The sequence below is a fragment of the Miniopterus schreibersii genome (genome assembly GCF_964146895.1).
Source record: "Miniopterus schreibersii genome assembly, chromosome: X".
Lineage (NCBI taxonomy): Eukaryota > Metazoa > Chordata > Mammalia > Chiroptera > Miniopteridae > Miniopterus > Miniopterus schreibersii.
In genome coordinates, this window is record NC_138104.1 from 90545573 (window position 1) to 90568762 (window position 23190).

A 23190-nucleotide genomic window follows, 5' to 3' on the forward strand; every position below is an offset into this window, starting at 1 on the left:
GTGCCAGAGACTTGTTCCAAGGTGAAACTGGACAGAAGCAAGGCAGGTGAAACGGGAGATGAGCATAAGTGGTGGACTCAGGGGTGAAAGGCATGAAAGTAAAAGAAAGATGAACCAGGGTTCCCTATGCATCACTGCTCCTAGTAGGTGGTAATTAAATCTTTGTTAGAGCAAAACATTTCATCAAGAGGAAAGTATCAGCTCCCTTCAGCTTTTATATTTTCATTCATTCATTTAGCAGCTTTAATTAAACAATCAATAAAATTATGTCTCTCATGGTAACAAGGTTCCCTTCATGTATCATGCTTAATAGTCATATAAAAAACATCCTTTTTATTTTTAAACATTCTTTCCTTGTTTTGCTAGACAAAATACATGGGAATGTGCCTGGTTTACAAAGTTCGATTATAAGGTCTGAGGGATAAACTCAGTATTATGAACATTCAAAAGTGTAATTTGTCTTTGGAACTGTTCTTAATACCATCATACCATATAGCTACAAATGTTGATATTTAAGTCTGGAGAGATTATCCTCTGTGCAGGTACAAAAACACTACTGAATATAAATTATTTTCAGTGGGGAAAAAAGGGCTATAACTTTTTTAGTTATAACAGAACATGTCAGAAGATGAAAATAGAGAAAAGCTCATCAAATTGCTTACCATTCTCATCCTGAGAAAGGTGAATCAATTTAACACTATGCTCTGAATACTATAAAACTCGTTTAGGAAAGCACTGGAAAATAAATACCAATGCAGACCTACTGGTTTCAATCATATTTTGTATTAAATTGGTTACACAGAGAAAACAGTTCAGCAGCTACATGCTCCTTATACTGAAAAAAGTCCACAATATCTGTACGATGGCCTCAGATTCTGGTCTAGTGGCTCTGGCAGAGTAAGTTTATTGGAAAAAGAGGTTTTTAATTTTTCTGACCAAAATAAATTTATTTGCTGACCAGATGAGTTAAGTTTTTATGGATTGTTTATGCAGATGCTCCTCTTGTTCAATAAATTTAGCCCAAACAGTGGTTCTGAGTGATTCTTATTATTCTGCTGCCCAGCTGGACATGAAATCCAGACTTCTTTGTCATCATAGTTTCTTGGTAGAAATCACAAACATTTAGGGAAAATTAATAATTTAAAGGAGGTGTTAAATAACACATGAGCACTGAACTACCAAACTCTGTCTATGTTCACAACAGAAGGATTGCAAAGGACAAAATGTATTACTGAATACAATTAATAGTATTTTTGCTATTAAGTATGCTTATATCTTTTTGGCTAGAAAGTGTGTTGGAAAGAAATATACAATTTTTGTTCAGCTTAGATATAAAAGTATAACTAGGAAACTCCATTTAGCAGTTAGCAAATATGTGGGGCCCATAAGATTAAATTTGTATTAAAATATCAAGGCATAACTTGGAATGAGTATGTCCCTTTGTCCTTTTGATTTACTTGTTAATGTAGTTTCCATTTTTTAAAGGAGTCTTTTTGAGTTTCTTAGGATACATTCCTAGAAGTGGGATCACTGGGTCAAAAGGCAGCTCCATTTTTAATGTTTTAAGGAACCTCTACACTGCTTTCCACAGTGGCTGCACCAGTCTGCATTCCCACCAGCAGTGCACCAGGGTTCCCTTTTCTCCACACCCTCGCCAGCACATGTCATTTGTTGATTTGTTGATGGAGCCATTCTGACAGGGGTGAAGTGATACCTTATTGTGGTTTTAATTTGCATCTCTCTGATGATTAGTGACGTTGAGCATTTTTTCATATGTCTCTTGGCCATCTGTATGTCCACTTTGGGTGTCCATTTAGGTCCTTTGCCTATGTTTTAATTGGATTGTTTGTCTTCCTTTTGTTAAGTTGTATGTGTTCCTTACACATTTTGGATATTAACCATTTATCAGATGTGTCATTGACAAATATGTTCTCCCATACAGTGGGCTCCCTTTTCATTTTGTTGATAGTTTCTTTTCCTGTGCAGGAGCTTTTTATTTTGATGTAGTCTCACTTGTTTATTTTCTCCTTTGTTTCTCTTGCCCTGGGAGATGTATTGGCAAACATACTGCTATGAGAGATGTCTGAGATTTTGCTGCCTAGGTTTTCTTCTAACATATTTATGGTTTCACATCTTATATTTAAGTCTTTTATCCATTTTGAGTTTATTTTTGTGTATGGTATAAGTTGGTGGTCTAGTTTCATTTTTTTACATGTACCTGTCCAATTTTCCCAACACCATTTATTGAAGAGACTGAAAGAAAGCGGAAACACCAATCAGAAAGAACTTATGCACCCTTATGTTCATAGCAGTGCAATTTACAATAGCTAAGATCTGGAAACAGCTCAAATGCCCATCAGTAGATGAGTGGATAAAAAAGTTGTGGGACATTTACACCGTGGAATACTATGCAGCTATAAAAAGGAAGGATCTCTTATCCTTTGGGACAGCATGGAGGGGCCTGGAGAGTATTATGCTAAGTGAAATAAGCCAGGCAGAGAAAGACAAGTACCACATGATCTCACTCATATGTGAACTGTAATAAACAAAATAAACTGATGAACAAAATACATCCAGAGACATAGAAGCATGGAACAGATTAAAGGATCTCAGAGGGAAGGTGGGGATGGGGGAGTGAGTGAGGAGAGATTAATCAAAGCACTTCTATGTTTATAAGCATAACCCATGGACACAGACATTGATATGGGGAAGGCCTAGGGGTTGGGTGGATGTGCGATGAAAGGGATCAATGTGGGAAAAAGGGGGACAAAATTAGTTAATTAATTAAAAGAGTCTTTTTGAAGGACTTAAAGAATAAAATCTAATTGTTAAATCATGAGTAACTGAGCAGGTATGGGTATTTTATGAGGCTAAGGACTTAAACTTGAGGGGAACTGAGTTATACTTAATTGGTGCCATCCACTGGGAATTCTGACCACAGAGATGTGCTGTCTATATTTATAGATATTATCCTTTAAGTGTACACATGAAAAAAATTAACTTTTGCAGTTTAATTCTTCTCAGTATCACACCTTTGTATAATGATTTGAATCATCTCAATCAGCATATCACTATCATTGCTGGCTCACTGGTAATTAGATTAGAATTTAAGTACCTTTAATGTGTTTTTCTTTATTTTTATTGTTGACAGTATGACAGATATCCTCACTTTCTCCCCATTTGCCCACCTCCACCCAGCCCCTGCCCCTTATTCCCTCCAGTCATCACTACACTGTTGTCTGTGTCCATGGGTCATGCATATATGTTCTTTGGCTAATCCCTTCATCTTCTTTCATCCAATCCCCCCTCCCTCTCCTCTCTGACAACTGCCAGTCTGTTCCATGTGTCCATGCCCCTGTTTCTATTTTGTTCATCAGTTTATTTTGCTCATTAGATTCCACATATAAGTGAGATCATGTGGTATTTATTTTTCTCTGACTAGGTTATTTCACTTAGCATAATAACCTCTAGGTCCATCCATGCTCTTGCAAAGGGTAAGAGATCCTGCTTTTTTATAGTCAAGTAGTATTCCATGGTGTAAATGTCCCACAGCTTTTTACCCACTCATCTACTGAGGAGCATTTGGGCATTTCCACACCTTAGCTATTGTAAATGGTGCTGCTATGAACATAGGGGTGCATATATTTGAAATTGGTGTTTCATGATTCTTAGGATATTTTTTCAAAAGTGGAATTGATGCCACTGAAATTAGCTACTTATTAATAATACAAAAGGAGCAAAAAGGAGGCCAGGCCAGACATTATAGGCATGTCACTTGGGCAGCTTCACCAGGAAACTGCAAGTTTGGACTCCCCAGGCAACCACCAGCCCATTCCCTGCAGATCTCTGGGGAAAGGGGCACAGTAAAGGGGAGATACACACATATACAGTTAAGTAGGGGTGACATAGGGAAGGTATTTGGCTCTCAGTCATACCTGGGTACAGAGATGGATGGCCAGAATGGGCATGACCACTGCAAGCCCACAAAAATTTTGGAATACACAATACCCTAAACAAAGGAATTCCTGCTCTTGACTCTTGGTTCTTATTTTGCTTGACGCTTGGTGTGTGGGGCTCTATTGCTCCTACTTCCTTGCATTCACCCATGTTTCCTCACAGCCCTGAGTACCCCACATGCAATGGACTGATGGACTGCAGCAGGGAACACAAACTATACTAGCCTGATGCTGGACTAGACTCTGCTCCAACATGGAAAGGAAACTTTAGACACTTGCTCTGATTTTAGCCCCAGCTGTACTTCTATGACTGGACAAAGGGAAATGGGATTTTGGAAACTCAAGGTTTTTATTCCACAGAAATAAAGCTTTCTACATATCTTCCTGTAGGGGCCTCCTGAAATTCTTATTCAAGTCATACCCCAGCAACTCCACTTCCACCAGTAACAGGACCACTGGGTAAAAGACAATTCCATTTGTAATTTTTTGATGAAACTCCATACTGTTTTCCACAGTGCCTAAACAAGTCTGCATTCCCATCAACAGTACATTAGAGTTCCCTTTTCTCCATATCTTCTCCAGCACTTGTTGTTTGTTGATTTATTGATGATAGCCATTCTAGCAGGTGTGAGGTGATACCACGTTGTAGTTTTAATTTGCATCTCCCTGATGGTTAGTGACATTGAGCACTTTTTCATATCTCTATTTGCCATCTGTATGTCCTCTTTGGAAAAGAGTCTATTCAGGTCCTTTGCCCATTTTTTTAATTGGATTGTTTGTCTTCTGGTGTTGAGTTATATAAGCTCTTTATATATTTTGGAAATTAACCCTTTATCAGATGTACCGATGGTGAATATGTTCTTCCATAGTGTGGGTTCACTTTTCATTTTCTGAATGGTTTCTTTTGCTGGGCAGAAGCTTTTCAGTTTGATATGGCCCCATTTGCTCATTTTTCCCCCTTATTTCCCTTGTCCTAGGAGACATATTGGCAACAATATTGCTACGAAAAATGTCTGAGATTTTACTGCCTATGTTTCCCTGTAGAACTGTTATGCTTTCACAACTTACATTTTTAAGTCTTTTATCCATTTTGAGTTTATTCTTGTGTATGATGTAAGTTGGTGGCCTAGTTTCATTTTTTGAAGGTGCCTGTCCAATTTTCCCAACACAATTTATTGAAGAGACTGTTTTTACTCCATTGTATGCTCTTGCCTCCTCTGTTAAATATTAATTGACCAAAAGGTGTAGGTTGATTTCTGGATTCTCTGTTCTATTCCACTAATCTATATGTCTGTTCTTGTGCCAGTACCAGGATGTTTTGATTACAGTGGCTTTGTAGTATAACTTGATAGTGGTAGTGTGATTCCTCCAACTTTGTTCTAATTTCTCAAGATTGCTGAGGCTATTCAGAGTCCTTCTTGGCTCCACATAAATTTTTGGAATATTTGTTCTAGATTTGTGACATATGCTATTGATATTTTAATAGGTTTTCTGTTGAATCTATAGATTGCTTTGGGTAGAATGGGCATTTTAATGATATTAATTCTTCCAATCCATGAACATGGTATATGCTTCCACTTGTTTGTATCTTCCTCTATTTCTTTTTTCAGTCCTATATGTCCTATATTTTTTCAAGTATAGGTCTTTTATCTCCTTGGTTAAGTTTATTCCTAGTTATTTTATTGTTTTTATTGGAATAGTAAGTGGGATGGTTTTATTAGTTTCTCTTTCTGATGGTTCATTATTGGTGTATAAAAATGTCAACAATTTCTGGATATTAATTTTCTATCCTGCTAATTTGCTGAAATTATTTATTAAATCTAATTGTTTTTTGTGGAATCTTTAGTGTTTTATTTGTACAATATCATGTCATCTTTAAATAATGACAGTTTTACTTCCTCCTTACCAATTTAGATGCCTTTATTTCTTCTTCTTCTCTGATTGCTGTCACTAGGACTTCCAGTACTATGTTGAATAAAAGTGGTGAAAGCGGACATCCCTGTTTTATTCCTATTCTTAAGGGCAATACTTTTACTTTTTGCCCATTGAGTATGATGTTGGCTGTAGGTTTTTTATATATGACCTTTATTATGTTGAGGTATGATCCCTGTATTCGCACTTTGCTGAGAGTTTTTATCATAAATATGATTTTATCAAATGCTTTTTTTCTGCATCTATTAATATGATCATGTGATTTTTTTATCCCTCATTTTGTTAATGTTATGTATCACATCTACTGATTTGTAAATATTGTACCAACCTTGCATCCCAAGAATAATTCCCAAATGGTCATGTTGTTCGATCTTTTTAATGGATAGCTCGATCTGAATTGCTAATATTTTGTTCAGGATTTTAGCATTTATGTTCGTCAGTGACATTGGCCTATTATTTTCTTTCATTCTCGTCTCTTTATCTCATTTTTAAATTAGCATAATGCTGGCCTGGTAAAAAGATATTGGAAGTCTTCCCTCCTCTTCAATTTTTTTGGAATAGTTTGAGAAGGATAGGTGTTAGTTCTCCTTTGAATGTCTGGTAAAATTTGCCTGTCAAGCCATCAGATCTGGGACTTGCTTGGTGTTTGTTTGTTTTTTTATTACTGCTTCAATTTCACTAGTTATCAATCTATTTGGGTTTTCTGATTCTTCCCAATTCAGTTTTGGAAGATTGTATATTTCTAGGTATTTGTCCATTTTGGCCAGGTTGTCCAATTTGTTGACCTATTTATTCATAATATTTTCTTAAAGTACTTTGTATTTCGGTGATGTCAGTTGGTAATGCTCTTTCATTTATGATTTTATTTATTTTGGTCCTCTCTCTTTGTTTCTTTATGAGTCTCCTTAAAGGGTCAACCTTGTTTATTTTTTCAAAGAACCAGCTCTTGGTTTCATTCATCTATTGTTTTTTTGTTTTGTTTTTTTCATTTTAGTTACTATGTCATTTATTTCCACTCTGATCTTTATTATTTCCTTCTACTTCCTCTGGGCTTTTCTTGTTCTTTTCTATTTCTTTTAGGTGTAAAGCTACATTGTTTGAGATTTTCCTTTCTTCTTCAGGTATGCCTGTAGGCTATGAACTTCCCTCTCAGGACTACTTTCACTATTTCCACAGATTTTGGGTTGTTGTGTGTTCTTTTTCATTTGTTTTCAGGTAATTTTTTATTTCTTTTTGATCTCATTGGTAACCCAAGCATTGTTTAACAACATGTCATTTGGCCTCCATGTGTTTAAAAGTTTTTGAGTGATTTTATTGCAGTTGATTTCCAGTTTCATGCCATTGTTGTCTGAGAAGTTGCTTGGTATGATTTCAGTCTTATTGAATCTGTTTAGACTTATTTTGTGTCCTAATTTGTGGTCTGTCTTTCAGAATGTTCCATATGCACATGAGAAGAATGTATATTCTGCTGTTTGGGATAAAACACTCTGTAAATATTAATTAAATCCATCTCATCTAGTGTATCATTTAAGGTCACTGTTTCCTTATTGATATTTTGTCTGGAAGATCTATCCAGTGATGACAGTGGTGTGTAAAATTCCCCTACTGTGACTGTATAGCTGTTGATCTCTCCCTTAAAGCCCACCAAGAGATTTTCAAAATATATTTATGTGCTCTTATGTTGGGTGCATATATGTTTACAAGGGTCATATCCTTTTGTGACTGACCTTCTTTGTCCTTTATATGGCTTTTGTTTTGAAGTCTATTTTGTCAGATATAAGTATTGGGACCCCAATTTTTTTTTTAATTTCCTTTTGCATGGAATTCTTTTTCCATCCCTTCACTATCAGCCTGTATGTATCTTTTGTTCTAAGGTGGGTCTCTTGTAAAGAGCATATACAGGGTGTCCCTGAAAAATGTATATACACTTTGAAAAATTATAAAGGCAATGTTTATTAAAATACATTTCATGCCTGGCCGGTGTGGCTCAGTGGTTGAGCATAGACCTATGATACAAGAGATCATGGTTCGATTCCTGGTCAGGGGACATGCCTGGCTTGTTGGCTTGATCCCCAATAGGGAGCATGCAGGAGGCAGCTGATCAATTACTCTCATCATTGATGTTTCTATCTCTCTCTCTCCTTCTCCTTTCCTCTCTCTGAAATCAATAAATACTTTTTTTAAAAAATACATTTTATTTTCAAAATGTAATAGAATCTATATACATTGTATGTATACATTTTTTGGGATAACCCCGTATTTGGTTTATGATTCCTCACCCATTCAGCAACCCTATGTCTTTTGATTGGAGCATTTAATCTAATTACATTTATGGTTATTATTGATAGGTACCTCTTTACTGCCATTTTTTAAATGTATGTTCCTCTCTATATATATTTATCCTTCTTATTAAGGCAGTTCCTCTAATATTTCTTACAATGCTGGTTTGGTGGTAATAAGCTCCTATAGCCTTCTTTTTGTCTGGAAGCTCATTATTTTGCCTTCAATTTTAAAGTATAGCCTTGCTGGATAGAGTAGTCTTGGTTTCAGGTCCTTGCTTTTCACTACTTTGAATACGTCATGCCAATCCCTTTTGGCCTAAAGGGTTTCTGTGGAGAAATCAGCTGACAGCCTTATAGGAACACCCTTATAGGCTACTGTTTCTCTCTTGCAGCCCTTAAGATTCTCTCTTTGTCTTTAACCTTTGCAGTTTTAATTATGATGTGTCTTGGTGTGGGTCTCTTTGGGTTCATCTTGCTTGGGACTCTCTGTGCTTCCTGAACTTATGTGACTTTTTCCTTCACCAGGTTAGGACAGTTTTATGTCATTATTTCTTCAAACAGGTTTTCTATCCCTTGCTCAATTTCTTCTCCTCCTGGTACCCCTGATGCATAAGTTGTTACAGTTCATGTTGTCCCAAAGTTCCCTTAAACTATCCTCATTCTTTTTAATTCTTATTTTCTTTTTGCTGCTCTGATTGGGTGTTTTTTCTACCTTGTCTTCCAACCCACTGATTTGATCTTCTGCTTCATCCAACCTTCTTTTAATTCATTCTAGTGTATTCTTGATGTCAGATGGTATTCTTCATTTCTAGCTTCTTCTGTTTCATGGTTTCTATGTCCTTTTCATGATATTGTAGTTCTCACTAAGTTTCTTGAGCATCCTTATAACCATTACTTTGAACTCTATATCTGATAGATTGCTTGCCTCCATTTCATTTAGCTCTTTTTCTGGAGAGTTCTCCTATTCTTTCATTTGGGGCCTGTTTCTTTGTCTCCTCACTTTGGCTGTCTCTTTGTGTTTATTTCTATGTATTAGATAGATCTGCTATGACTTCCAGTCTTCATGGGGTGGCCTTATGTAGTAGGTGTCCTGTGAGACCAGTGGTGCAGTATCCTTGATCTCCTGAGCTGGATGCTCTAGGAATATCCCTTGTGTGGGTTATATGGGCCTTCCTGTTGTAATTCAGTCTTGATTGCTGTTGGCCCATTCATGCTTGGGATTGACCCTCACTCTGGCAGACTGTGAGGCTCAACTCTGCCCACAGCATGTGAGCTGTTAAGCAGATGCCATCTTGATGTGGCTTCTTCTGCAAATCCTTGGCTATAAAACTCTTCTTCACCTAGTCCTTGATTGGTTACTCAGGGTGGTTGTTTCCCAATTTAGTTGTATTTCCGGTTTGGTCCAGGAGGAAATGATTGTAAGATCCACTTATTGCGCTGCCAGCTTAAATGTCCCTGCATAACTCTTCTGTTGCACAGCCCCAGGTTGACTTCCTCATCAGGACCCTGGGTCACACCCAGGCTCTGTACTGGGAAGGAAGGAATGTGGAGACTTCTCCTGGCATTCTTGCAGGCCTAAGGAAATATAGAATTATTTCTAAAAAGAACTAACCTGAAGGTGAGCTGTTCTCTGGATTTGAATCTCAGTTTTTCCACTTTTGAGGTAAGAGACTTGGGCAAAGTTTTAACCCACTCTATGCATCTTTTCTTATCCTTTCCATCTTCTAAAGACTGTATGCATTTCTTGGCTTATGGTCCCTTTCCATCATCTCTACAGCCAGTAATAGTCAAATCTTTCTCACATTGCATCTCTCTAACACTCCTTTACTGTTTTTGAATCTATTTTATGAAAGTTATCATATGAAGCTGTTATTGTTATTATGCATATGCTTTTCATTGAGGGCAATAAAGCTTTAAGAGTTTAAGTGACTTACTCAAATTTATATATATTACAGGGTGGTAGAGCTGGGTTCAGTTTTTCTGATTCCAGCACCTATTCTGATTTCATACACTGGGCTGCTTCTCCTTAATTGAGTGCAAGAGACAATTTTGCTATTTTGTGAAAACTCCCAGGGTCCAAAATTATTTCTCCTCTCCTACAGACTCTTCAATGAAGCAGAAACTGTACAAGATTCTGGCATTCACAAAGAATTCTTAATTCCTCACTTAATTAAGACACAACATTATTCTTGCTTTTAAGAGTAGTTAGCCTGAGACATTCCCAGTTTTAGCAATGAAAATCTGGCTTGCTGAGAACCGCTCAGGTTTGGGGAAATGGGATGGTTGGGAACCCTACTTGGAAGGAGTTTTTGGTCTAGATTAGAGTTGTGTATCAAAGTGTTTAATTGTGACATATTAAAAGTACAGTGGAAACAAAAGAGTGAGCCTCTACATATGCCTGGGAAACTTTTGTATTTATCTATCAGGTCCTTATTAGTGCAAGTCTCTTAAAGTCATATTCTTTCTAGCCTCAACAATGTCTCCAATCTCACCTTTTAATTTCCTGCTCTGAAATTAATACATTGCTATTTTTCTCCATTCTCTTTAACTTTCTGGGGTACATTTTAGTTATGTTGCTCTACCTGCAACTATCCCCTTTCTTCTTCCAGCCATCCTTAACTCTATTATGTCACATTCCCTATTATTGTTTCTAATAAATTTCTGGGCCAGCTCACTTTAGCAAACACCTGGAATAAAGTAGCACTTAAGAGAGTTTGTTGAATAAATGACTCAGCATTTTGAATATCTATATTTATCTAAAATATAGATAAAGCATATTGGACAAAGTCCAACTTTATTCAACATAATAAGCAAAGGCAATTTTTATTAGTGTTTCCTGATTGCCAAGCACTTAAGTTTCCTCACTTAATCTTCTTAACCACTGTGAGAGTGAATGAATATTATGATTATCCCTATTTTATAAAAATGCAAAACAGGCACAGAACTTAAGTAACCAGATCAGTGGTATGACAAAAAATTCAGTTCCAGGTCTGTTTTACAACAGATGTCATGACTACACCATGCTGTCCCTGGCCTTCAGTGTATGGAATGCCTTGGTAAGTGAAGGATATTATACTGGTCAATAAGTAGTTTCCACAGCAGGTATTTGCCAACAGAGACTTTCAACTAGAAGAATTGGGGTTGAATCGACATGGCTATTTGGAATCTATGACAGTAATTTCTTACATTAAGTCAATCATCCAAGACACAATTATTAGCTACACCTATTGCAATTCACATGCAAAGCTGGGGACACAAAGCTGAGTAAAAAAACTGTTCCTTTTGATAATCAGCAACATACAGAAGTGAGGAAATAAAATAGCCCCCAAAGTTGTCCATTCTGTTCTATTTTTCTTTGACAAGTTTTGTTTTAATTTAGAGTTGCAGTACAAACACATGAAACATGAGATTTATATTTAAGATTCAGGCAGACCCAGTTTGTGACCTATTTTACAAAGATTATTTTACGGGGCAACAGTATTGTAAATCTAGGTAAGAAGCTAATTAATCACCATAACTATCTTGGGTAGTAGGCACTGTATATTTCCCAAATGTACCTTTTAAAAGGTAATTCAGTATATATGATAACCCAATAATGATTCCATTCACTTGCTTGGAATTAAAAAAAAATGACCATCTTGAAAAAAAGTACACATTTCCTCAATAGGCTTTTAAGTGAATTTAAAATTATGCCTAAAAGTAAAGTAGAATAGACATGTCATTAGAAGTAATAAATGTCTTTATACTACAATAAAACTGTCTAATTCAAGATGCAGATTGTTAATATATAGCACACTTAGAAAACCACTGCTAGATAAATAAATAATATTGGTAAAATTTAGGCTCCAATACATGGCGAAATTAAATCTACTTTCTCTTGGAAAGGCATATTGACTGGAGAAAATCACAAACACATTTACCAAAATCAATTAGCAATTTGTTATGGTTATATGGGAAATGAAGCCAGGTGGCAGCAAAAATAAATCAGTATCATCTGCTTGATGGAAAGGTTTAATTCAGAACAGCTGATTTTTAAAGTGGGTACCTTTATAAAACAAAACAACGGGACCAAAAGAAATAACTTTTAAATTCTAATTAGAAAGGCTTTATGTGTGTGTATTTGTTCATACCTTGCTATTCTTTTCAACCTTAATATAGTCCTAAGTACAAAACAACATATTGTTTGTAAACAGGAAAACCTATTTTATTAAAAAACTACCCACTAATAAACTTTCTTTTGTACTTCTGCAGTAATCAATTAATTAGTTTCTAAGAAACTCAACTCATCTCTCTTTTTTGCAGTGTTTTCTTCTTGGGTTTCCTCTTTGACAGTTTTACAATGTCCAAAAAATCTCTTCACCATCAGCTTCCCCATAACTGTTATATATAGCAGACTGTTTAAATGTTTTCCTTTAGCCCAATTTGCAAATAGGTGTGGTCTAATGTTTCTTTTTAGCAATTTCAGAATCCACACAGGCAAGGACTAGGCATTTGGATGTAATTTTTTGAAACTTTTCACTGGGTATTCTGGCGCATCATAAAGGAAGCACTTTTTATTTTATTTTATTTTATTTTGAAATTTATCTTTAATGTTGAAAGTATTACAGATGTCCTCATTTTTCCCCAGTGGCTCCTTCTATCCTGCACCCACCCCCCGCCCCAGGCCTTCACCACATCGTTTGTATCCATGGGTTCTGCATATATGCATATAAATTCTTTGGTTAATCACCCTCCACCCACCCACCCACCCCTGCCTTCTCTCCGAGATTTGTCAGTCTGTCCCATGCTGCTATGTCACTGGATCTATTTTGTTCATCAGTTTATGATATTCTTTTGATTCCACATATAAATGAGATCACGTGATATTTGTCTTTTTCTGCCTGACTTATTTTGCTTAGCATAATACTCTCCAGGTCAATCCATACTGTCCCAAAGGATAAGAGATCCTTCTTCTTTAGAGCTGCACAGTATTCCATGGTGTAAATGTCCCACAGCTTTTTTATCCACTCATCTACTGATGGGCACTTGGGCAGTTTCCAGATCTTAGCTATTGTAAATTGCACTGCTATGAACATACAGGTGCCTATAGTCTTTCTGATTGGTGTTTCAGGATTCTTAGAATATATTCCTAGAAGTGGGATCACTGGGTCAAAAGGCAGCTCCATTTTTAATTTTTTGAGGAACCTCCATACTGTTTTCCATAGTGGCTGCACCAGTCTGCATTCCCACCAGCAGTGTACCAGGGTGCCCTTTCTCCACATCCTCACCAGCATGTGTCATTTGTTGATTTGTTGGTGGTAGCCATTCTGACAAGTGTGAAGTGATACCTCATTGTGGTTTTAATTTACATCTCTTTGATGATTAGCAACTTAAGCATTTTTTCATGTGTGTCTTGGCCATCTGTATGTCCTCTTTAGAGAAGTGTCTATTCAGGTCTTTTGTCCATTTTTTAATTGGATTGTTGGTCTTCCTCTTGTTGAGTTGTATGAGTTCTTTGTATATTTTGGAAATTAGCCCTTTATCAAATGTATCCTTAGCAAATATGTTCTCCCATGCAATGGGGTTCCGTTGTATTTTGAGGATAATTTCTTTTGCTGTGCAGAAGATTTTCAGTTTGATGTCTCTTTTGTTTATTGTTTCCTTTGTTTCTCTGTCCCTAGGAAATGTACTGGTGAAAATTCCAATGCACAAGATGTCTGTGACTTTACTGTCTCTGTTTTTTTCCAGAATTGTTATGGTTTCAAGAATTACTACGAGATTTGATAAGTGAATTCGGCAAGGTAGCTGGATACAAAATTAGCATCCAAAAATTGATGGCATTTTTATATACCAATAATGAACTCTCAGAAATAGAAACTAAAAAAAAAATACCATTTACCATTGCAACTAAAAAAAATAATATACTTAGGCATAAACTTAACCAAGGATATAAAAGACTGTACTCAGAAAACTACAAGATACTGAAAAAAGAAATAGAGGAAGATATATACAAGTGGGAAAATATATCATGTTTATGGATTGGAATAATTAATATCATTAAATGTCCATACTACCCAAAGTAATCTATAGATTTAATGCAATTCCTATTAAAATACCAATAGCATATTTCACAGAGCTAGAACAAATATTCCAAAAATTTATATGGAACCAAAAAAGACCCCTAATAGCCACAGTAATCTTGAGAAAGAAGAACAGAATTGGAGGGATCACGTTACCAGATATCAAACTATACTACAAAGCCATTGTAATCAAAACAGCCTGTTATTGGTACAAGAACAGACATATAGATCAATGGAACAGAACAGAGACCCCAGAAATCAACCCACGCCACTATGGTCAATTAATATTTGACAAAAGAGGTAAGAATATACAATGGAGTAAAAATAGTCTCTTCAATAAATGGTGCTGGGAAAATTGGACAGGTACATGCAAGAAAATGAAACTAGATCACCAGCTTACTCCATACACAAGAACAAATTCAAAATGGATAAAAGACTTAAAGGAAGCACTCTTTAATGTGTAACACCACCTTTCAATCTCTGAAGTACCAAAGCCTAGTGAAAAGCAGGAACTGCCGCTCACAACAAGATTCCAGTTTTATCCACAGATAAGTACTGTCTGCAGGACAGGAACTTTAAGCCCATGAGCACCAGCTAGCAGGCAAGCATGGGAGAACGCGGGAGAACATGAGCCTGCGTGGGCCTGTGTGGGCCTGCATGGGCCTGTGTGGGCCTGCGTGGTCAAGTGTAGGCTAGCACTAGAGAGCTCATGCTTGTTCCACAGCTGCCATCACTTGTAAGTCTCTGTTTTACATATTCCCTCTCACGTATGTGACATTTAGGGATATGAGAATAGTCTTATTAGTCACTAACCTCAGAAAATGTATTTTTTCAAATTACCTTTGTTTCTTATAAAGTATCACTTATGAATAGGATTGCCAGATTTACTGAATACAGTGCCCCCGCTGTAATTAGTATTCAGGTAACCAAAGACTAATTTGTTTAGCATAAGCACAGTCTGTTTAATATTTGGGGCATACTTATACTGAAAAAGTATTCCTGGTTTTTCATCTGAGCATCTTGTATTTTATCTGGCAATTCTACTTTTCAAGTAAGGGTCTTATTAAAAGGTATAACTATCAGAATCAAAAACTTTTGATTGAGAGCAGTGTCTCAGGGTCTTTGCTTGAGAACAGTGTCTGCATTGCTTTTCAATCTCAGTGGTCTGATTGTCAGTCAGTGATGCCCAGCCACGAGATTGCATTTGCAGTACAGACTTGGGCAGCGAGGTAATGTACTTGTTTTTAAATTTTATTCTAATAAATGTTTAACCGAGTCAGATTCAATTGGAACAAATAGATATTTTAAATGCAAATTAAATGTCTGTCTAAAGAGCAAATGAAAATAGGTATATATTTATGCCATATAGCTTTACAGTGAATGAAACCATCTGAAGACCTGATTTAGAGTCTAACGAGTGGCCTGCAGCTCTGCTCTTCTTTCCCTCTGTATAAGGGAGGCCCCTGGGAGTTGCCTGGTTCCCCTTCCAGTAGCTATGACCTTGTGTCATGGCAGCGAGCCTGAAAAGTGTAGTTCTCTGAGGTCTGAGTGAAAGTCCATTTAATCTTCCTGATTCAGTAGTGACTGAGAATGGAACATGGGTTACAGGTGATGAGCATGTGGGGAGAAGAGGGTTTTGAGGCAGGGACAATACACAGTCTTGGATGAACTCCACAGAAAAGGGTGGAAAATCTATGGGAAGGTAAAGACAAACGGTACCACTGTTAACACTTAAAAAATTAAGCTTCGAGAATGACTGGACAAAGTCAGCAAGATGGAATCACCTTAGGGGAGATCAAGAAGGAAACTCAGTAGAGCTAAAAGAGACATATAACCACATGTCACCAACGCAAGCCAAGGATGGTTAGACAGAAATAGCCCCCTGCAGATATTTTTGACAGTCACTCCAAATACAATCTTACTCTCTGAATCCACACACAATACAGTCTTTACTCATCATATTTTCCCAGATGCAGATATAAATATAGAAATTGAAAGTGTTTTCCTTCATGTTCACAATTTTAAAATACACATTTTTAGAAGAATGACAGTACAGCCCAAATCACAATTTAATTTGGGGGGAGTTACAATGCAAAAATCAAGGTGTTCCCTATGTATTTATACTTTTGTTTAAAAAGTTAACTTCATTTGATTACATTTTGATTTACTGTCTTTTGTATTGGTATAGAAGAAATAGGAAAATGACTATAATTATGCATACTTTGCAATGATTATGCATTTAATATACAATAATATTTTCTAGGGAAGTATGTCTATGGTTAGAACAGAGAACAGGCTCCAGGGTTATGTCAAGCTGCAAAGTGATATGTATGCGAATGAATTCTCGGGCTCATTAATCATTTTTATACTTGAAGTGCTAAACTGCTAATATTACACTGAGAGTGCAAATGAAGTAATTAAGGAGTTTAATAGCTACAGTCTTTTGAGGAAAAAACAAGTTGATAATGCTTCTTTTAATATGTTACATAAATTGGATTTTTTGTTAAATTACAAAAACCAGGCTCATCTATTGTGCAGCTTCAAATGACACAAATCATTTGATTATATTTGTATATAAGGTCAAAAGATGACTATGTGAAGGCATTTCACTAAGCCATCACTTTTATAGGAGAAAGTCTGTGTTACCAAGAACACAAAAACACCTATCAGGTTTTCACATTTTTCCTTTTGATATTCTAAAGCACTACTTTTCAAATTATCTGTGTTGAAGGGCCAGTTTTTGTTCCTTTGTTCCCAATGCATCACAGATAAATTCTTTTATAAAATACAATACCAATTACTTGAAAAATGCAACAAAATATATACAAAATATTAGCCAGTGTTAAGATTACTGGATTTAACAAATATAATATTACTCAGTCATAGTTCTATAAAAGTTTTTAATGGCCTAACCCGAATTACCCCACAGAGCAGAAAGAGTGTAAGGCCTCCCAGCATCCCACATTGAGATGCACTGCTCTGAAAGCAGAAGTCTGGGGAGTGGTGGTTTGGTCATACACTGACACCAGTTCACAGAAGGTCTGCATGCTCAGGTCTCATGCAGGCTAGGGATGCCGGCGAGGAGTTAATAGTCTGTGTAAGCCCCCTGATGCCTTTACAAAAGTCTCTTAACTTGGCTAGGTAGGGGTAAGAACATCTCATGGATAAGCCTCTCTGGTCCCTTTCATTGGAATTTGTTTCTTTCTTCTTTAGTAACTCTGAATACATTTGTTCCCATCCTTCCCCTTTCCTTCTTTTCCATTATTTTTTCTTCCCATTTGGAAGCATTTTCATGCAGTGAAAAAAACACTGCCTTGGAGAGAGACAGAACTGTGTTTGAATTGTGACACTGCTAAATTCTCAGTATGACAAGGCAGGCCAGGAACTCAGTCCTGCTAAATCAGGATTTCTTATCTGTAACATGGCAACAATATTATCCTTTATACAATATGAATGAAATTCTAAAATTAGATAAAAGAGCATAATAGGTGCTCATCAAATACTGCTCATCTCCTTAATTCCTTCCTTTTCTTCATGACTTTTGGGTGTATAAGAGAGAAGACTGCAACATTATATGTTTAAGTTAATACATTAGCAGTTATGCTTTTATAAACATGACTCTTTTCAGAAAATTAATTAAATAAAGCCAATTGATCAGCCAACAAACCAGTTAAACAAACAATGAATACTACTCCAGGTAATAGGTAGTGGCACTATCCCCCGCAGTGGCCCAAGCCAGACTCCTGGGAGTCAAACTCACACCTACCCATTTCCAAATGTCACCACTCCATAAATTACCCCTCCAAATGGATGTCATATCCATATCTTTACTTTTGCTCCCTAGCCACTATTTAAATTCTTTGGTGAAATTTTTAAACCAATTCCCCTGTATCTTTTCTCAAACCATTGCAATTGATAATCTTCAATTTTGCTATCAGAAGGCTCTTTCTAAAATAAAAACCTCCTCAAGTTAGTCTCCCTCTTGAAACTTTTCCCCAGAGGCTCACTCCCTGTGACCTACGGGGAAAAGTTCAGAGGCCTGACATTTGGACTGATACAGCTGTCACAATTCTTAAATAGTAGAACTCTTTCAAAATTAGTTGGTAAGTGCAGGCCAAACCCAAGATACCTGCCCCAGATCTTGTCATCATCTAGCATGTAAAATGTTAATACTTGGGAGAGTATAGGAAGGGACTTCTCCCCTTCCAGGTGAGCTGTCCTGAGAGGTGATATCCAGCCTTAGCAATTAGAAAGTATTTTTAATATCTCTCCTGTTTACAAGTCCTTCATTATCTAGCCATGGAGTACTTTTCCCTTTTCCAAGCTGGAAAAGTAGTGTATGGTCTTTGCCCCTGTTCTTTGGGCACATGCTGTACTAAGGCAGGGACAAGCATGCAGCACAATTTGACTATACCATGAAACAAATCTTTGAAGATAAAGACAGTCTTGTCGTTCATCAAACTCAAAAGTACACAGGTATAACAGTTAACGTTATAGAATATAAAATGTTTTTTGATCATCAGAATGTTTGATTCTAATATATCCAATGGGTATCACTTGTGAATTGGATTCCCTCTCTTATTATCAACTCATATTCTATTTTGCCTGTTAACACTCTTTTAATTATTATATTTTCATTTTAGAAATAATTGTTTTATATCCCATCTCCTAGACTCAGTACCACTTATAAAAGGAGCTGATGTTTTTACAGATACACACAGAATATTATAGTTATACAAATCTAGCCTATTTAAAAGATTTTTATGGTGATTAATTTAGTATAAAATGTATTACTAAGCCTTATCAGTGATCCATTTAATTTCAAGATTACTTAATATAACAAATCCTCACTATGTAAAAATATTTGGAATCAACCTTGACCTCAATTAATAAATTCATCAGCATTCATTTGTCAATGAACAAGTATATGAACTTTTATATGATTAGCTCATACTTTGTTACATAAATGCTAATTTTCTATTTTCTTTTGAGTGACACACTAGTTACCCTCAACTAAATTTTATTTTCATGCATCAATTGCATATTAATCTTGAACCTGTGTATGGCACTATGTAATTAGACAGACTTTGTTAAAGAAATGCTTGTATTTTTAATTTTGTTTTAAAGACAAATTGCCTTCCTCAATTGAATTTTATTTTTATACATCAATTTCATATTTGACTTAAGATCTAGATGACTGGTTTTCCTGCAAGAAAGAAGCAGACTTAAACACAGGAAACCTAAGCCAGTCTAGACTTGGAGCTGAGTATAAATCATAGCACCTTTTTTGGTAATATAGAACATTTTAGGATGGAAAGAGGCCAAGGTGTACATTTAGGTCTGGCCCATCTTTGAGTTATAAATATTATTATAGCCTACTCTGCTTTCTCCCCAACCTCTTCTTGCCAAAACTATTTTTAAATTATACTTGTAATACTTTCTTCTTTTGCTGGTCTTGCTGACTTATTCTATGTTATCCATTCCCAGTGTGATGAATCTCTTTACATTTCTTTGTGACTTTTCTTTGATATAAGCTGGTGGTGTCTGCTGACAGTTGACATTTGCTCAAATAGGTAGGATCACTCGTCATATCTATTCCCTAAGAGCTGTGCAGATATGAAATAATCCCCTTTTAATATCTTCATTCTAAGTATATAGTTCTAGAATTTCCTGTTTTTTCTATATATCTATGTTCTTGAACATGCTTACTTTTAGTTACTCAATATCCTGTCTGTCATTTCTAAAATAGCAAATTTATAATAAGCCAATTTGAATTTGAGTACTCTATATCTAATAGTTCATGTCTTCATCCATTATTTCTTTTATCTGATATAAAACTTGGTTTTTCCACTTTTGGGAAAAATCACAGGGTCTTTGGGGAAAATATCTATATTCTTAACCCTCATCTAAAGTGCCTATTATTTATTGGAAAATTTTTTGAGAAGAGCGGGAGAGAAAAATAGTAAATAGTACTTAAATCCATTATAAAACCAAAATACTAATAGATTTTTCAGAAGAAATCAAAAGTATCTGAATGCACTAGAGATTTATTATTTGTCCTGGGCATAACATGAGAAAATAGGGAAAACTAGATCAATTAAATTTAGTTAAAAATTCCATGATCCCCACCACATGTGCACACAAACACATACACAAACGCACAAATACACCATCCTCGCTTGGCTTTGTAATAAGGAGAGGTTTCAGTATTACACAGGGGCTTCCTCTCATACAGATATGAAAAAGCCAAGCTAAAGCAATGCATGTAGGAATATTTCCCCCTCCCCATCTCTCCATCATCTAAAACTGAGAGATTATTTCTTTTTTTTCTATGCAGATTCCTGGGCCCCATTCTGTGGGGCCCAGGAATCTGAATTTTTAACTAAGCACCACCAGTGATTCTGACCTGATATAGAATGAATACTCTCTTCATTCTTTTGTACCATTTTTTTCCTTCTCTCGTTACTAAATAGTTAAATCCTTTGTTAACGCCTTGCTTGTCTTTACAAGGTCATAATATAACATTTTAAGAAAATGTGCTTAAAACTAATTGAGGAAGGTAAGACAAACTTGGGAGACATAGGAATTCATTCAATAGATTCTCCAGAAACATTTGGTAAGTGTTAAATACTTTGTTCAATGCTAGACATACAAAAATACAAAACAATATTGCTATCATCCAAGAAACTTAAAGAGTCTGGCAAAAGACAGAACTAAAATGGGTAAATTAAAACACAGCATTACTGATTATTAAGAAAAATTTAGACAAAAAATTATTGACCTTGTATAAAGAAAGTAGGTACATTTTACTTCCCCAAAATCTATTGCTATGGGTTGTCTTCCCCAAATACAAAAAACTCTAAAATCTCCAGTTAGCCTCTCACCCACATGAGAACATACATAAATACAACTTTCATCTTCTAGTTCAAGTTAACAAATGACTCTGAACTCTAATTTCTTAGCTCTCTTAAATATGTTTCTTCTACTCTTACTTGTGTGCACAAAGTTCTACCACAAGGAAGGACAAGATTAGAGGAGTGGCATTTAGATGCACATCAAAATTATACACTCCAAATTTCCAACCGCCCTAATCCATCATGCCAGAGTTCTCAGCCTTTTTATGTCCCTATGAGGGCCAGACAGCCAATATTTACAAGCACTTACCTACTCTATTGAAGAGAAAAGTTCTGGAAATTTGAATATCAAATATAGACCTGTTCCTCTACTTAACAGTTCTTTAATCAAATTCCCTTTGAACTTTATTATGGCAAGATAGTTAAGCCCTTTATATTGGGAATCTCTATCTCTTTCCCTCAGTTTCATTTCTTCTCCCCTATTATCAGCCTATCTGCTGAAATGTTTCTAGAATAATTTAGGGGAGAAATAATGTAGGCCAAGGTGACTAAATCTGAATTTCACTAGAGTAAAACAAAATGGGTAAAAATGGCAAAAGTGAAATTTTAACATGTATTTTTGTTACAATGAAGAAAAATTAAGTGCAAACATCCTGAACTATGAACCAGTAATAATTAACTTCTATATGAACTACTAATAATTAACTTAGTAGTTACATAGATTCAAATACTAATATTATACATCCCATATTACCCATTCATTTAACAAATATTTATTGAACATCAAATTTATAGTCTGGTAGGGATGGCAGACTTTAGTAAACAACTTCAAAACTGCAATTGTGCCAAATGCTAGGTATATAACATTATGAATATAGGGATATCTGACCTATTTGGGGAGGTCATCCAAAGCTTCTCTGAGATGGAACGTGAAGGACAAGTAGGAAATAATTTGGCAAAAAGGTGAAGTAAGAGCTGCCCAGACATAGAACAGAGGCTCTGGGATGGGGCTGAATGTGACAAAGCTGGGGACAGAAAGAAAACTTACGGGTCTGGAATTCAGAAAGTGGCAGCCATACGAGGCGAAGCGGGAGGCTGAGCGAAGGCTGGACCACTGAGGTAGGCACTGAGAATATATAAAAATGAGAAAGGCCAATGGTGTCTGGTTCCTGTTCTTCAGAACTCAAAAGGAGTCATCCGACCTCCAACTGAAATACAAATTCGTCAGGTACATGGCAGGGCCAGAGGCAGCAAAACGGGCAGCGCAGTCAGAAGAGCAGGTTGGAGCAGATCGGACCTGAGTGGACAGTGTCCTGGATGGAGGCTGGAGCATGAGCAGAATGAGAGGAAAGGAAAGGCCACAGCAGGCGCTGAGCCACAAGGCAGAAAATACTTGTCATTGAAAGCAACTGGATTACTAACTAGCTTCACATCTTATCCTACAATTTGCTTTCTTAAATTCCTAATTTTTTTTTCCCTGTAGAGTCTTAACAAAGCTCTAATTCCCCATCATGGGCATGTGTGAGTTTCAAAGAGACAAGGAACTTTAGACATAATCTATTCTAGGTTTACGTTTGCCCTTTATCTTTAAACCTTCTGCTCTGATTTGCTTCAGTTCTATTTCTTTTTTCCTAGAAGTGTTCAGCTGTCATTGGGCCTCCAGAAGTAATCATCCCAATAAGATTCACTAAATTTTAAAGTTACTTTTTCTTTCATTTTCTTTCAAATATAAAATATGCAGGTGACTTTGCTGCTCACAATGATTAAGGTCTTCTCTTTAAGGTACCCTCCTTCACTCAGGGGCCTAACTTGCACCCTTCAACCAACTCTTGTTACAAATGATGCAAATACAGTATTAGCTTTTGGTTGATTTGACATTTTCATCAGAAATTTTATTTTCAGCTCAGCAGGTGTGGCTCAGCAGTTGAGCATCAACCTAGAATCCAGGAGAACTAGGTTCGATTCCCAGTCAGGGCACATGCCCACGTTGCGGGCTCCATCCCCAGTAGGGGAGGTGCATGAGGCAGCTGATTGATGATGTTTCTCTCTCATTGATGTTTCTATTTCCCTCTCTCCCCTTACCTTCCTCTCTTTGAAATCAATAAAG

The 23190-nt window shown here is 36.3% G+C and overlaps 1 protein-coding gene across 1 annotated transcript in view; it reads right to left on the reverse strand.

Moving 5' to 3' along the window:
- The window catches only part of IL1RAPL1 (interleukin 1 receptor accessory protein like 1), a 1172201-nt gene that overhangs the window by 1081839 nt on the left and 67172 nt on the right, over positions 1-23190 (reverse strand). The window contains exon 3 of the mRNA XM_081125599.1: positions 22132-22209. The gene's annotated coding sequence lies outside the window, so the exon portion shown is untranslated. The remainder of the gene's footprint in view (positions 1-22131; positions 22210-23190) is intronic.